At 37.4% G+C, this 14,089-nt stretch overlaps 1 long non-coding RNA gene across 1 annotated transcript; it reads left to right on the forward strand.

Annotated features, from left to right (window-relative positions):
• The first annotated feature begins 312 nt into the window (after positions 1–312).
• Positions 313–9,388, forward strand: LOC125463584 (uncharacterized). Its single transcript, XR_007249864.2, has 2 exons — positions 313–3,931; positions 6,012–9,388. It is a non-coding gene; the product is annotated as an uncharacterized LOC125463584 (long non-coding RNA).
• The last annotated feature ends 4,701 nt before the right edge of the window (positions 9,389–14,089 follow it).

A 14,089-nucleotide genomic window follows, 5' to 3' on the forward strand; every position in this document is an offset into this window, starting at 1 on the left:
GGAGTTTTAGTGTTTATGCTTTTGGAATGAACCAATGTTTAAATAATCTGTTTATCTCTCTGCATGCTTTAGTTTAGCCCTGTATGCATTAAATTGTTCATATTTGTGGCAAATTAGGTCAATAAGCAACTGAAAAACAATATATAAAAACCTTTCTGGAAAGATTGTGGAGTGAATGCATGGTTTATGGATGTAGAATTGACCACCCTAACGTTTTTTTCTAAAATTGGAATTTATTTCTTCCTTCCTGTAGCCCTGCCATGGGACAGGCTGAGGCTGAATCTTATTGTCCTCTCAGTCTGAGGCAAGTCAGATTTCATTTTATTCCTTTCCAGGGGCTTTCACAGCTTTTTATGGCTGTTGGATTTCTCTGTCCCCAAACTTGTAGCAAGTTTGGTGAAGGCCCTTTTTTTTAAAATCTGTTTTTAGTAACGTATTATGTTGTATTGTGGTTGTATTTGACTTTAAAGCAAAGTGCTATTTGCTGGATATGGGAGCTTAATGTTGGAGAAATTACTTACTGTTCCCATATATCTAAATTTTAATTATTTATAAATTTTTCCCATTGTAAACAGTTTTCTAGTGTACACAGACTGAGAAGCTGATGGGGTCAATGGCTTATCGAGAGATATTACACTTTCAAATTTGTCTAGCTTTTTATCTTTCATTTCCTTGTATCTGGCAAGTGGGACGTTGCTTGGGGTGCACTGATCTTTGAACTGTGAGGTCAGAGTGATGTTATATGTCATAACTTAAACTCTTATCTCTAAATATTTTATACAAAGTACAACAGTAGAAAGTTTGTTACTTAAATTGCGTTAGTTTCGAATATCCAACCCAGCCAATGAAGTAGAACTGAGATTGAAACTCTTCCTGTCATTTGCTGCAAATTTGTTGCCAAAAGTGTTTGAAGAATACCCTTTAGATAGCCCTCAGTTTCTGTTCTGATCAGATGTTTCTTGTGCTCAATAGTCTATGGGCAGTTTCAATTATTGCTGCTCCTCTTAGTTGAATTACATTTTGCATTTCACAGCTGATTATTTTTAAAACATTGTGATGCTCGTGTACGTGGCAGCATGCGCATGTTTAGATTCACACTTGTGTGATCCTGAGCATTTAACACTTTGAATTTCCCATCTAGAAGAAATACTGAACCAGGAAACAATTAAAATTGCAGCTAGGCTGGTTAAAACTCTATCCTGAAAGAGAGCCATCGCATGCAGAGGTACAAGAATACCTCATCTTCCACCCCACCTCAAAAGTGATTAATCTAGAGTTAGTTGAGTTCTTTAAAACCAAGAGATTTTGGACACTGAAGGAATAACAGAATAAAGACAGGATTTTGCATTTGAAATAAATAGTGTTGCCTGATAAAAATGGTGTGACTGGCCAATGACACCTTCCTTTCTGTGTACACTTAATCAAGCTGACTTTGACTCTGATGTCTTTGCTGTAGCATTTGTCGTGCTGCTTCTCCTGATCAGCTTCCAGAAGACCATTTTTTCAAATGCAGCAGTCAACTTTAGACAAGTAAATTGAGACTGCGCATTCTTGCAGTACAGAAGGAATCCATTTGACCTGTGATTCCCATGTTGGTTGTTTGAGAGAGCAGTCCAGTTTCATCGTTCACCTAGATTTTTTTCCTCCGTAAAGCCTGCATATTTGTTCTTGAAGTACATGTTCAGTTTTCTTTTTATGGAATCCAGATTCTATTATCCTGTGATATCAGAAATGTTATACCCTAAATAATTTCTTATTTCTCTTCTGATTCTTTGGCTAATTATTTTAAACATGTGACCCCTGGTTGCTATCTGATTTGCCAAAGGGAAGTTTTTATTGCTCTTTGTTCCATCAAAATGCTTCTATTTTGAGGACCTGCTCTTAACCTCATTTGGTCTGAACCATCCCAGTTTCTGTAATCATCCACACAACTAAAGTCCTATGTTCTTAGTAAACCTGTGTACTCTTTCAGATGATTCCCAGAATTACATCTAATACTCTATAGAGGTTAAGTTAGTGACTTGTAAAATGTAAATTATTTGTTCTTGTATTTAGCCCCCTTAGTTGTAAGGACAGTTGTCTGATTAGATTTTTGATGTCTTATGGCTTGCCCTGCCACCTTCTACAGATTTGTAAGACCCTCAGCAAAATAGTGTTGTTTAGATCATAGTGCTTCTATTTTTTTTGCCAAAGTATGTCACTTTTATGTTTCAAAATTATATTTTGGCATTGTACGTATTTCACACGTCTGCCCTCCAAAAGTCTGTGGCTACTCTTAAATTCTTTGTGTAAATTTCAAAATTGCTCTGTCTTGCCAAATACAGATCATTGTTTTTATATGTATATCGCAAAAATGAGTTGTTCTACCTCTGATCCCTGGAAAATATATACTATATGTACACAACAGTTCCCCAGAATTTAAACAAGAAAAGTGTAAATAAAGTGAGTGTGGTCTTGACGAAGTCTGGGAGCTATTAATGGCTAACAGGAAGATGGCGGAAGGTTGAACAGGTATTTTGTGTCTTTGTTGTAGAATGCTTGGGAAAACTTCCCAAAGACACTTGGAAAAATCAAGGAGTGAAAGGCAGAGAGGAACTTAAAACAACCGCCATCAACAGGGCACAGGTACTTGGAAAGCCATTAGACCTAAAGGACTGACTAGTCCACGGGATTTGATCTGTATTCTGGGGCCTTAAAGGAATTGGCTGTAATAAAGATAGTAGATATACAGGTAATTACCTTGAAAAAATAACGTAGATTCTGCAGAATCCCAGCATATTAGAAAATAGTGAATGTGACACCTTTATTCAAGAGAGCGAGAAAATGAAAGTGAACTGTGAGCTAGTCAACCCAGCATCTTGCATGCGGAGCTTGCTAGAATGCATTATTAAGGAGGTTAAAGCAATACTTAGAAAATTTTGATGATCAGGCAGAGTTAACATCCTTTTTGAAAAGGAAATGTTTTAAGTAATTCATTCTTTCTTAGAGAAAGTAACACATGTGGTGGATTACGCAAACCTGTCCATGTTACATACTTGGATATTCAGAAGACGTTTAATAAGATGTTGCACAAATTGAGCTCCCAGTTTAGCAGATAATATTCTAGCATGGATAATGCATTGTTTAGCTAAATGTAAAAAAGTATGGATAAATAGGTCTCTTTGGATTTTCATCCTGTAATTGAGTGTCTCAAGGATCAGTGATGGGACTTGAATTATTTGCAGTCTGTACCACTGATTTGAATGAAGAAACTGACTGGTAGCTATGTTTACCTACAAAACTAATAGTTAGAAATGAGGACCGAGGACATAAGAGAAACATAAGTCTGCAAATGGGTTCAGGTTTTGTGGTTCAAAATTTGACAGTGGAAGTACAAACTTTTCCTAGGTCCCTGTTATTCTGAAAAATATCAGATACTTAAGTGTTGCTGTTTAATTCTCGGTCACCGTGTAGCCATGTCTCCATAATGGCCATCAGTCGTACATTTTTAATCTGTGTTTATTCATCTATTTTAAGAAAGCTGCGTCCATTCAGATATAGAACCATCAACACACACTTCACTTTTTTTTGGGCAAACTCTAGCCTCGTTTACAATTGCAGTGTTGTATTTACATAAGTTCTGTCTCTTCCTGCCGCACCCAAATTAGCTAGCACTGTTTGGCTTGTTTAGCAAGGCTATTTAATTAACTTTTAAGTTCTGCATCAGACCTGAGCCTTTGTCTAAATTTAACTTGAACAAACTTAACAAAAACTGTGAAACAAATTTTGAGGTACTCTCATTATCTATATCTCTCACGAAAGTATTCTCTGCATGTGTCCTCTTGCACTTTGTTTGCTCCGAAAGGTATAACTGAATTAGAAGCAGTTCAGAGAAGGCTGCTTGGCTCATGCCTGAGATGAAGGCTTCATCTTATTAAGGAACGGTGAACAGGTTAGACCTTTTTAATCACTGGAATTTGGGAGAATGAGATGTGATCTTATTTAAGCTTAAGATCCTGAAGGGACTTGGGGTGCACGTTTCCTATTTTGGAGGAGACAGTTTAAGGATAAGAAGTCTCCCTTTTAAAATGGGCACTTTTTTCCCCCTCCGTGTCATTTTCCTTGGATTTCCTTGCCCAGAAAGTGGGGTGGGGGTGTGCTTTCCCTATGGCTACCTGCTAATATTTTCTCATTCTCCCTTTTTCCTTTCCATCAATCTTGATTTTAAGCTGATTAAAGACTCAATGGACTCATGGGTCTGACTTCTAACCCAACTGCTGGGACCCTATCAATGAATAAACAATCTCTTATTGTCTGATGCCTTCTGTTATGTACCAAATACTCCCTCAAAGAGGAAAGCATTACAGTTAAAGATTTGGGGTAATATGACCTGAGCAAATCAATCAGCTGCCTGGGGTAAAGGATGTTGCTTTTAGAAGTTAATATCTGCTCTAACAGAACTGAGAAACATAGACTGAAGATTCAAGGCCTTTTTTTGATAGTGAGTTGATCTCAACTGGATCTGAAAGGGACTTTTTTTATACATGACCTCTACTACTTATGAAAGGAATGTGATGTCATGCTGATACTTGCTGTCTATTCCTTTGTGAAGAATAGCTTGTACTAAATACAGGAAGTCATCTGGTCTTGAAAGTGGCCCAATATGGCAAACACCATCCGGAGAGAAGTTTCATCTGACCTTTAAAGACAACTGAATTTTGATTCTTTGAGCATTGTGTCATTTTCCAGTGAACATGCAAAATGTTATCTATGGGGCAATGAGACTAATGATTTCTAAAGGACCCAGTCATAGAATCCCTACGGTGCGGAAGCAGGCTATTCAGCCCATTGAATCCATACTGATTCTCTGAAGAAATCATGTTCAGACCCACCCCCTTCTAACCTACATTTCCCACAACTAATCCAACTAGTCTGCACATCTTTGGACTGTGGGAGGAAACCGGAGCATCCGGAGGAAACCCACACAGATATAGGGAGAATGTGCAAACTCCACACATTGTCACCTGAGGTTGGAATCGCACCTGGATCCCTGGTGCTGTGAGGCAGCAGTACTGACCCGCCCACTGCCTTTGTAGATTGAAATAGTGACCCGAAAGATTTGAAACTTTGATTACATTGACAAACTTCAAGCTTCTGATTAACTTGATCTATATTTAGATTTCACAACTGCACTTCTAATCCATTCCAAAAAGTCAACTGATTCCATGATATTAAAGAGCTGTGAAGCAGAGATAAGGTTACACAGTATTACTAAACTGGTGAAGGAGGTTGAAACTTGTAGCTTGAGTGGCTACAAACAGGTTAGAATTATTAGCTGTCACTGAGATGCAGTAGAGAATTCTGTATTTGTTTCGCAGCCTTAAGTTGTGTGTGAATATTTTATCTTGCAGCATGATGTGTCTAAGCATCACATGACAAATGAATGCTTTCTATCATCATTTAACTGCAAGATTTCACTTTTGATGGAGCAGGCTGTCTAGCATTAGAGGAAGTATATAAAAGGGAGAAATTCCTTTATTGCATGGCTTCAAAGTATAAAACGTCAAGATTGGAATAAAATGTTTTTTTTCCTTAAAAGATTGCTTGTCTAATTTCTGAAGTATGCCACATACTGGGATTTGCTGTATCCATTAATTTATTTAGTACCCTTATGCTAGTGTTTTCTGCTTTAAGTTTTGGACCATTGAGTATATTTAATTTCAGTTGAATATCATAGTTCCTTATGATTAAGTATATTTTCATTTTTTGTTTTCCATTTGGCACTTCTAACCATGGTTAAAGCCAGTGGTAAAATGGTCGCAAGAATTTGGTGTGACCCTGTTAATGCTAATGTTAATCTTCAGTGCTAAGTCAACACTGAATGGAAAATGTAACCCTCTAATTTGCAAACTTTTTTTAGTAATCAGTGATGTCCATTCAGATGAATGGATTCTCAAATGTTCAGCTTATATTAAAATGGAAGTTCCCTAAACCCGAAACTGAGATTTTCTTCAACATAATTCTTGTTTCAGTTAACTATAACAGCAGCGTTCCGTCACTTGCTTTTTAACGTGTAGGAAAGGAAATGCCAAGAGCTCTGGCAGTACAGGTTAGTTTAATCTGTAAGTATCTGTTGTCTCTAAACAGTGTGAATATTAGTGGTGGAAGTTTTCCTTCAAAAAGCACATTCGGAACTAATGTCTATAATCACTTTTTTAAGAAAAGTGATCGACAGTAAAACCTTTTATTGAGTGATCATACACGGCTTCAAGACAACACTTGCTATAAGCGAATCAGTAAGATTCGTAAAAGATTAGAGCTTTGTGCTGGATATTCATTTTTATGGCTATTTCTGAATTTTTGTTGATTTCTAAGTATGTACCTGATATAAATAAGGATAAGATCAAACATTAGCTAAAATTTTGAAGACTTGTTGGGCAAATGCACTGGACGGGGCTTTGAACCACAATATAAAGATCCCAAAGTTGCTTGTTCATCTGCTGAATTTATTGAGCAGGATTTTCCAGAAAGTCTGTGTGTATGTGTGTGGTCTTCAGGCCTAGGTGGGGTCTGTCTTAACTGCAAAGCCTTCCACACCTAATAATCAATTAATGGCCATTGCCTAACCTCCAGAAAGAATGAATACCAGTGTCCAAGAAACTACCCTGCAAGAGTTGGTACCTTCAGGAAGAAGGGGGCAAATGAAAAAGATTGAAACAAAATATAATTGCCTACTTTTGTAGAACCCACCCCCAGCCCACCTGCAGCGCAGTACAGACCAATCTACTTTGCTATCTCAGCAACACAACCTTCTACTGCATCTCTCTACAGTCTTTTCAGTTGATGGAATTGTGTGCAGTTGTTGTACAGGCCTTTATTCAATCAGTGGAGATCGTGACAAGAAATCCGCAAGTAGGGCACCCATGTTGCAAAATCAAAGTGAAATGGACTGGAGCACTGCCGTGTCAGTGTGTTCCTGAAAATGGTGCGACTCGCGTTGCAGAAAATCTAAGCTTCTTTATCATGTGCAGTCGCTGGCTGTGACTAAACCGAGCAGCAGTTCTGGTGATTATCCAAGAACTGTTTTAAGAATGGTAAATCGGCAATAAACATTCAATTAGTGGCTCAAACTTGTTGGCTATTTTGTTTTGAAACTTCTATCACCCTGTTGTTACACAAAAGTTGCATCAACTTCCAAGGGCAAATGTGGAATATGATAAGCTACGTTAAAATGTATTCTTATTTTAGCAGTCTCTGAAGTCATCAAAATATAAAGTGCCTGAAATTGGAGGCAGTATCCTTTTCTTTAGTGACAAACATTCCCTTTACTTTCCCCTCCTGCCTGTTATCAAAGTATGATGTGTTCCCACAAAATGGCAGAGATGATCCAAGTTGATGAACATTTGGGCAATATTTCTATGGCCTCTTTCAGTGTGACATTTAATATAGGTTTTACTGTCGGCTAAATAGAACTGTACCATCCAGTTGACGCAATCTGCATTTTAAATAATTGACTTTAATCTTATAAAGTAATGTACTGATCTATCAATCAATTTTGATAAATTTTAGGAATTTTTTGGAATTAAAGTTTTGGTATACCCAGATTTGAAATGGATGTACCACTACAATACCTCCATGTCACAATAACCAATCTGTTATGCAACCATTTTGTTATTTGGGTGTAACACATGCAAGTTTTTATTTTCTTTCCTGTAATATTGCTCGGAAGACCTTTGTCTTATCGATGTGCCTCTTTTATTGATATCTGAATAATTGTGAAAAGTGGTGGGTGGGGTGAGGCAAAACACAATTGAATTGACAACATGCAGAAGAAAAGCCATTCCAAATGGAGAACTGATGTTAGCATTCATTTGTGAAGGGATTTGAACAACGTCTTTTCAATCAGTGAATTTCTTCGAAGACCAAATCAAGACTTCCAGATATCCAGGCTCTATTTACTGTGGGTACATATGAGAATAGTTTTCAGAAAATTGATCAAATTAATTGCATCCAGTATTAAACGGAATGTGGGCACTTTAATCATGATACTGTCTAGTTGTTTCTCTGTTCTGCGGATCCCCTCAATTGATTTACCAAACATCTCCAGAACGATAAAATGTGATCAAAACAAATCAATTGTTATGTATGTCGTTATTCTTAACTGAATTTTGATACTAATTTCAAGTCATTGACTTATTCTGGCTGCTTTAATTGATGTGTGTGAAGTTTATAAATTACTTCACCTTGGTTTGCTGCAAAATGTTACAGAATGGCTGAACCTTTAATTAGTGACCATCAGCAAACTTGTCATTTAATGTCAGCCTCAGTTTGCACTTTTCCCACTTGGGACTGAAATTAGGTACCATTCTTCTGTCCTAGCTCTGGATTAAGTATGGACAAAGTCATTGTGTATGGAAGTAGAGCTAGTTCTGTTCATAGCGTAGCCCAGACAAGAATTTAAAAACCTGTAGCTTTGAAGCAGTGCAGCCTCCTTCACTGAGGGGACATGATAGACCTTTGCTCAGCAGGTGCTCGTTGTGACATGATCAAAATCTGATGCTGATTGTGAGTAAGATGCACACCTATGTCTGCCACTCCATATTGGAATTCAATTCAAGGTGAAAAGTAGCACTGTAATGGTATGTTGGTTGTAATTGCTTTATAGCCAAGTACATTTTGTTTATAGAGACTTGTATACCTTGAACTGTGATGAGCACCTGAGATAGCTCTTCTGAGAACAGTGATATCAAGTGGTGTAGCTGTTATTTATTTGGCTATACATAAGGTTTCTTTTTGATTTGTAGGAACCAATGAAGTACTTGACGTAAGAATTTAATATTGAGGCAGATATTCGATGTTCTGCCTTTTTAGGGCAAGTTAGCTGTACACCATAGAATCTTGGGCTCTAGTATAAAATTTAAAACAATATTCCCATTGTTGGACGTTTGCTTCAGTAGCTCACAAAATAGATCAGGAGTATTCTGGTTTGGAATTTTTCACTCTGGCATGTCACTTGTTCTTTTTTAAAAGAAATTCCTTTTCAAACCTCCAGATGCACAAAATTCAATATCTAAACTAAGTGCCAGTATACATAGTTTACTTAGAAGGGCCAGATATCTAGGCTATGAAGCATCTGATGATCCACAAGCTGCAGTTTGGAAACCCCTGTTAAGGAGCTCATCTGATCTTGATCTCTTATATATTTGAATCAGTTCCTCAAACATGTCTAGATTTTATGTTTATACCTTTTTTGACTGTATAACAGGTGTATAGGAGAAATAGTTAATCAGCTAGACACAAGATTGTTGCAAAAACTAGACTTACAAGAAAATAATTTGCTTTTCTGTGTGGTTAATTTTTCACACTGAGGTGTTGAAGTGTTTTAAATAAAGTTGATTTTTGTTTGGTGTTTCTTGGTCCCAATGTTTCTTTACTTGAGGTTGAGTTGTTTCTCAACCTTGAATTCACACTTCAGGTCTGGGAGTCACGGAGACTGATTCTGAGGGTATTTTCTGAGGCTTATACTACCCATTCACAATCACAACTAATTGCTTTGAATACTGTATGCTACATTTATTATTTTTAACAATCTTTGCATCCATCAGTATTTGTATTAACCATTTTTATTTTGTACAATTTATTTTACAGTTGGTCTCACTTTCTGTCTCCATTGTTTAGGCACATTTCTGTGGAAGATCTTAACCTATAAGTGGCAACAGCTTGTGTGACATCACACGTGCATTCAAGAGCAGTCTAATCTTCTTGAAGTGTTAGGAGGTGGGGGCTGTTTTGGGCTGAGCATGGAATAAATGTTCAGTAGCCGCAGTTTAGGTTGAAAACTGTGGAAAATATTGCTGCCCTGTAACTGAATTGGGAATGTTCTATCATGTTCATTGTTCAAGTGTTATTAATGTGGTAAGCACATTGGTAAAATATTGACAAGAATCATAGATACAGCTCAGATTATTCATCCCATCATGCCTGTGCCAGAGTTATGAAAGGGTACTTCAGTATTCATCCATTGCACGTGCTTTTTGTTCATAGCTTAGTTTTTTTCCCTTTGCAAGAATTTATTAAGTTCCCTTTTAAAAAGTTGATATTGCATTTGCTTCCACATCTTGGGCATTTCATTTGAGGTATATTTGCATTTTTTTATTCCTTATGTCATTTCTGGTTCTTTTCACAATCACCATAGATTTTTGTATTTGTCTAGAAATAATTTTGTCTTATTTTCATTGACGTTTGAACACCTCAATTCTCCTGTATTTTTGTTGTCAAGCAGAGCAATACCCAGCATCTGTAGTATTAAAAACAAAGAGCTGGAGGAACTTAGCTGGTCTAGGGGTATCTGTGGAGTAAGAAAGTTAATATTTTCAGTTCGATGTGATATTTTTGGGACACTTCTGAAAGACTGTCTATCAGCATCTTTAGAGAAAGACCTCAGTATCTCCAGGACAGTGTTTATTTCAGATCTCCAGCATCTGCAGTTTTTTAAGCAAAATCCAACTTCTCCAGTCTCTTTATATAATTTGAAATCTCTTGGTGTAGAAATTGCATATAAAAATATTACATTTAACGTGCCACATTAGCGCTCAATGCATTGCATTAAAAAAGTCTCAAATTTTGCAAGAACTCGTTTTAGGAGCTTTTAGCATTCTCTCACATGTTGATCAATTGTCTTGAGGCCTTTGCTGAGTAAACTCATTTGTGTTGAATGGCCTATCTAGGCTCTCAGTTCTTCTGGTATCTTTTGACTTTTTAAAATCAAGTTGAGGTATTTTTTTTAATCTTGACCACGCACCTTTTCAATTAGATCCTTGTCCAAAAAAGAGGATATTGAGAGAAGAAAGAAACTGAACATCGTAATGATCTAGCTCTTACAATAATTCAGTTGGACTGATTGGGGAAAATTGGATCAGTGGGCAATGAGTTCAGCCTCAATCTGACCTGAATTCAAGATAATTAAAACAAACCTATGTGAATATTAAATAGAAATCAAAAGAACTGCAAATGCTGTCAATCGGAACAAAAACAGAAGTTGCTGGGAAAACTTAGCAGGTCTGCCAGAACTCTGAGGAAGGGTCACTGGACCCAAAACATTAACTCTTGATTTTTCTTCACAGATGCTGCCAGACCTGCTGAGCTTTTTCAGCAACTTCTGCATTTGTTCCTACACCAGTGTTGCCTGACTCCATTGAAACTTGATTTAATTACAAGTTTAAAGTATGCCAAATTTTAAAATTGTTTCATTGAAATACATGTAATTGCAATTCTGAACCTTGACGTCTAAAATAGTTGTGTAGGATTTTTAAAAATCCTAACTACTACCATGAAGGCACGGGGCCCCAAATGTCCTCCCCAAGACTAAAGAATAAGAGAAGTAAAGTAAGCAAATATTGATTTAGCTGGCATTTGATTTGGCTTTTTAAAAATTAAATTACACAAGGAAAGACGCTGGGTGAAAGATGCTTGGTAGAGGGCTGGAGACTGCAGGTGGAGAATCAGACTAGCCAGTGGGAGCAGTTCTGAACTGAGGCATTCATACCAAAGATTCAGTGTTAGAACAATTTAATGATCATGATGATTTGAGCAAATCCAAGTTTACTCAGTAAGCTCTGATTTGAAGCACTTGGAGGCTGGCTCTATGATAGTGGTAGTGTCCCTTTTTCTGAGTCAGAAGGTGAGAGTTCACATCTCACCAGTTCCAGAGGCCTGTGTAATAGCCTCCTTTTGAACAGGTTATAAGAAAATATTAATCAGCAAGGAGGCATTTGGGGTGATTTGTCAAATTCGATGCATTCCCTCGAGGAAAAGGGATTGATTCTCATAACTGAAGCTCGTTGTATGGAAAGGATAAGGTTTAAAAATAATACAGGAAACACAAGGTTGAGTGCAGGGATCAGATTTTTTTTAAGAGGAAATCATGAAAGCAATGAGAAGAGCTTGAGTAAATATTGGAAAGTAAAGTTGCGAAAGATGTACCGGAGCATGACAATGAAGAAAAACAGCCTCTGAGAGACAAAAGGATTTAATTGTGCAGACCTGCCAGCCTGATTCTGTAGCCCATCCCATTTAATTCTTTTTCTCACTTGTGCTTTCTGACATTTGTACCCACATAGCCCTTGTTTCTTGCCTGTCCGGAGGCTGTTGGTGACCAGTGCCTATTAATGTCAGATTCTGTTATGAAGCTAAGCTGTACTTTTTAACCTTTCACAAACGTGTGTGTGATTTAAGTGTTTCCTTTTCATTTCTACTTTATTTTCTGTGAGAAGGATAATTAGTAATGCTTCAAGTTAGATCACTTGCTTTTTGTGCTGTCAGTGAAACTTGCACCAATGGCTATTAACCTCTCGCCTAATTATTGTGAGGATATAACCTGTAAATGGTAGGAAGATGTTGAAGGTCAATTTTCCACAAGTAAATGTATGAAACGGTGTCATATGCATGGTAAAGTAAAGCAAGGAGCATACAATAAATGGATTGGATACAGACCCCAAAAATAGAAGGACAGATGGCTAATGTACTCAAGCAGGCATGCTGGGTAGTGGTCTGAAGTATAACAATTGAATGGAGTCATTTAAGAATTAGGGAAGTTATACTAGTTCTACAGTAAAACTAGTTAGACCACAGTTAGTGTTGTTTATCATTACATTATGGGAAAGTTGTGATCTCATTAGAGTGGGTATACAAGATTTGCAAGAGTGTTGCCAAGATTAGAAACATTTTTTTGAAGAGGAAGGGTCGGATTAATTAGGTTTCTCTTTGGAACAAAAGATTTAGAATTTAATAAAAGCTTGCAGTTGATTTTTGACAGTCTCACTTCGGTTTATTCTGTTACACATAGTATCACAGTTAAAATGGTTACTGCAGCAGCATTTGTATCACTTTAGGCTTGTTTCTTCAGCTGCAAAGTTGATCCCATTGGTGTTGAATTTACCCAGTGCCTTCTGTTTCGGTACTTTGACAACAGATTATCTGTTTGTTTTCCTTCACCACTCGTTATCAAATTTCTGAAAAGCTGACAGCTACCCAAGCCTAAAATTCATCCAAGGGATTGATGCAAATCAGACATAAAAGTTGCTTATGTACTACTTCATGTTTATCAAAATTGGAGCTGGGTGAAAATGTCAAAAACAGGGAGGATAGCTTTAAGATGAGTGAGTTTAAGGGTGAGATATGCAAGGATTGGTTTTTAAGAGTGTCGTAAGTGCATTACAAGCACTTGCTGTCAGGAGTGGTGGTGGGAGCAGAAACATTAGCAAAGCTGAAGAGGCACTTAGATGCATAAGCGGGCAGAGAATAGAGGGATGTGGGCTGTGTTCAGACAATATGATTAGAATAACATCATAGTGGACCAAAGGAACAGATCCTGTACTGAGATAATAAAATGTGAGGCTGGATGAACACAGCAGGCCAAGCAGCATCTCAGGAGCACAAAAGCTGATGAAGGGTCTAGGCCCGAAACGTCAGCTTTTGTGCTCCTGAGATGCTGCTTGGCCTGCTGTGTTCATCCAGCCTCACATTTTATTATCTTGGAATCTCCAGCATCTGCAGTTCCCATTATCTCAGATCCTGTACTGCATTGTTCTGTGCCTTGTATTCAGTTTAACACCCCACATTATGAAATAAAAATCGATCATTTGGCCCTTTGAATCTGTGTTCCACAATTCAGCTAGATATTTTGCCTCTGCCATTTTTTTCTGCACTATACTTTGTATTCCTTGATATCTTTAAATACCTAGAAATCTATCTCTCTCTCTCTTGAATGTGCTCAATTTTTGACCCTTGACCTGTCTGGAATGGAGAATTCCAAAGAATCACCATCCCAGCCTTAAAAGAAGAGCCTCAGCATAAGACACTGTCTCTTGGCTCTAGGTGCGTACCAGCTAAGGCAGCTTGGTGGATGAACAAAGCAAAGAAATGGCCTATTTTCAGGGTTGGCATTGTAATTAGAGGAGTACCACAAGGATTTACATTTACTGTTGCAATTTGCAACACTGAGGGAGCCAAGGTACTATATTCATGTTTCTGGTAATAGGAAGTTAAGTTGTTTTTTTAATTCTTTGGGGAGGACAAAGGATACAGAAGTAGTAAATGAAGCATATTGGGG

Source organism: Stegostoma tigrinum, chromosome 22 (assembly GCF_030684315.1).
Source record: "Stegostoma tigrinum isolate sSteTig4 chromosome 22, sSteTig4.hap1, whole genome shotgun sequence".
In the NCBI taxonomy this organism is placed as follows: Eukaryota; Metazoa; Chordata; class Chondrichthyes; order Orectolobiformes; family Stegostomatidae; genus Stegostoma; species Stegostoma tigrinum.